The sequence below is a fragment of the Triticum aestivum genome, chromosome 4A (genome assembly GCF_018294505.1).
Source record: "Triticum aestivum cultivar Chinese Spring chromosome 4A, IWGSC CS RefSeq v2.1, whole genome shotgun sequence".
Lineage (NCBI taxonomy): Eukaryota > Viridiplantae > Streptophyta > Magnoliopsida > Poales > Poaceae > Triticum > Triticum aestivum.
In genome coordinates, this window is record NC_057803.1 from 743233536 (window position 1) to 743236885 (window position 3350).

General features: G+C 47.9%; 1 pseudogene; it reads left to right on the forward strand.

The window, feature by feature from the left end:
- Positions 1–2315: 2315 nt before the first annotated feature.
- On the forward strand, positions 2316–3043 carry LOC123084520 (2-methylpropanoate--CoA ligase CCL4-like; annotated as a pseudogene).
- Positions 3044–3350: the final 307 nt, after the last annotated feature.

Sequence of the window (3350 nt, forward strand, 5' to 3'; positions counted from 1 at the left end):
CTACGGCATGCTTGTACTTGTATCCACTTTACAAAAGTTGCTGAAAAATGATACTATAGCTAGGATCACCAAATAACAATGATTACCCCACCATTTAGTGTGTACAAGATAAAGGAGAATGCAGACTATTTAAGAACGTTCCATATAATTATATATATACTTGCACAACGAAAAATAAACATCTAAAAAGATCATTCGTCTAAGATCTAAAGTTCAAAATCCCAACAATCATCCAAGGAAGCGGCAGAAAGGGTTAGATTGGACTAATCTATGCTTGTTCAACCTAGATGCTTTATGCTACAATTTGTAATGGGCAGGGGGTAAAGATATTTCTACTAAAAAGGCCTATAGCATATTCAATGTCTATATATATATATATATATATAAGCTGCCGTTTCTACCAGCCTGGCCATTAAATGTGGTTCGATACAACAGGTCTAGAGCATTTCACGAAGGCCTTTATCTAGAGCAATGCCTAGAATCTTAGGGTCGGTTTCAATAAAATTTTATTGCATTTTCTAGAATTTAAGATAAGAAAACTGGTGGCAATTTTACATACCAGGAGTGCCCCAAAGATTACAAACTATAGCAGTTTTATGTTCCTAATGATTATATATCACTAGGGTACTAGTATCCATATTTATCGTATTCAAGTTTGATATGTGTGTGAGATTTACATACAAAATTTAGCTTTTGCACCACCCCTGCAGATCATGGAAGATATCAAAATCTATTGACGCCCAGCCATCTACTGCCCCGCATAAAGTCCAAGCTCAACAATAATGATACTCCCTCTGATCCATATTAATTGACGCACACTCTACGCAAAACTACATAGCTTGTTAAAACATATTATATTGTGGGACGGAGGGAGTACAATACAACGTTGTACAGAGGCTGCGGCAACTGATTCGGATCGGAGGGACTAGTTTCAATATCAATACACCCAGGATTTATTTGTGCAGGGATTGTGTGAAATAGCAAAGAGATGGGGTGGGGTCAAACAACGAATTTGAACTATCAACAAGTATCAGAGAGGAGGGGTCGGGAGGCACCAGGTTCCTGATGAGGGAGGGACGGCCGCCAGGCAGAGGGGAGAGGCCGAGGGGCGGCGTCTGTGGGCGGAGCTTGGCGGCGGAAGTCCGCGCCCTCGCCACCAGGGTACGCAGCGCCATGGATCAGGCTGGAGGATGTGGGTTGGGGGCGCGGCGATGTCTGTGGAAGCAGCAGCGGAGGGGAGCCCACCTCGTCCGGTCCCCTGGTGTATATGTCTGCGACAAGTAATGTCTTTGCAAGCCTCTTCGTGGTCCGAGCTGTACAACATGTTTTTTTTTAGCAAATCCGATTGGTACATGTACGAGGACAAAATTGCTTGCACCTAACATGATGTTTACTATGTTTGTGGTCTATTTTTTTGTCCCAGCCTTTTTTTTGTTTCTTGTTGCTGCATTATTTATGGGAGGTTCGATGTGATAGAAAACATCTAGATGTGAATTAGACAAACTGATACCGCAACACGGCCTGAGGAAGAAATAGCCCTTGAACTTGATTTTTTTTGTTGGTTTGATTACTTGTGGAGTTGAGCGATGGGGAAGATATTGTGATATGACGGCCTGCACTAATATGGTATCATCCCCTGCCCAAGCACGTTCATCGATCAAGCCTTCTCCTCTTTTTGGATGGACAACTCGAGGGGCTTTCAAAAACATTATTGATAATGTTTGTGCGGGTGAAAGTGCGGCAACATCGTTGCTCCAGTCCAATTACAACTTCTTTACCAAAACCTTTGGAGTATTTCTTCTAGCAAAGAAGGTGTTTCCAAGATATTTTATTGTAATTCTTAGTCAGAGGAGTTACTTTCTATTTTCCTAGAGCTTTGGATGTAATTGTTATTAGTATGAGTAAGATTACAAATGTTTCTAAAGACGGCCCGCTAATTTCTCAAAAGAAAAAGTTACGGCCCGGTTAACTTCCAAAACAATTACTCCTTCAAGCAGTTTGTAATTGGCTATTTGTTTCTTCACATACCATGTGCTTCTAAGTCTATGTGAGCGCACAAGCTATTCATACAATGTGTCCATAGCAAAACTCTCTTCTAACCATGTGCTTCTAGCATTTCTAAGAAAATGAGAGCCACCCTACAAGGGGAACGGCTCCTCTGACGTACGGCCTCTGCTGTTGGCCCACTGACATGTGGGCCAGGTTTCTGGCGGGCCCACATGTCGGTGAGGGAACGACTGGGTGCCGTACGGCAGGGGATTCTTTTCGCCTACAAGGGGGTCATGCACTGCCATCTTGGGATCTTTTTGGTGACCATGGTGTCGCTGGTGGACTGGGCAGTGCCGCCGCGCCTGGTGTTCATGTGGACACTGCCCATGTTCCACGCCAATGGGTGGCGCTTCCCTTGGGGAATGGCCGTCGGCGGCGGTACCAACATCTGTCTCCACCGCGTCGACGCCAAGGATGTGTACGCCGCCATCACGGATCATGGGTTCACGCATCTCTGTGGCGCGCCTATCGTGCTCAGCATGCTGGACAACGTGCAGGAGGGTGTGTGCAAGCCTCTGCATAGGAAGGTATGGATCATGAACGTCGGCTCGCGGTCGCCCGCTGTGCTGCTGCATCATGCGGAGGCATTGGCTTTGAGGACAGCCATGGGTACGAGCTGACGGAGCCTGGAGGCCACATCGTGTCATGTGCGTGGAAGGGCGAGTGGAACAAGCTGCCGGCGTCAGAGCGCACGTGTCTCAAGGCAAGGCAAGGCGTGCGCACCCCTGGCATGGCCGAAGTGGACATTGTGGACGGCGAGACAGGCTCCAGCGTGCCCCGAGACGGCACCACGATGGGCGAGATCATGCTCCGTGGTGAGTTCGTCATGCTGGGGTACCTAAACAATAGAGAGGCAACATGGGCGGCGATCCGGGACGATGGGTGGTTCTACACGGGCGACGTTGGGGTGATGCACCCGGACGGGTAACTGGAGATGCGTGACGGGTCCAAGGACGTGATCATCAGCGGCCGTGAGAAAATCACACAAGTATGACACCGAGATTTGTTAACGAGGTTCACCATCATGGCTACATCCCCGGGGCATGACTACGGGCGCTCCTTCCCATGATACCGTCACAATACCGCACCCTGGCCGCCCGGGCGCCGGCACATGCCGCCGGCTCCCCCGTGTGCCCGTGCTATTATGTTGGCATAGGTTACATCGTGTGTCTACCCCCGCTATATATGAGAGGCCTAGGATACAAGTGTCCTATTAGGACACAACTCCTACCCTGTCTACACACAGTACGACTCCAAGTCCAACTGTAACAAACTCTAACAAACTCCACCTTGGCGAATAT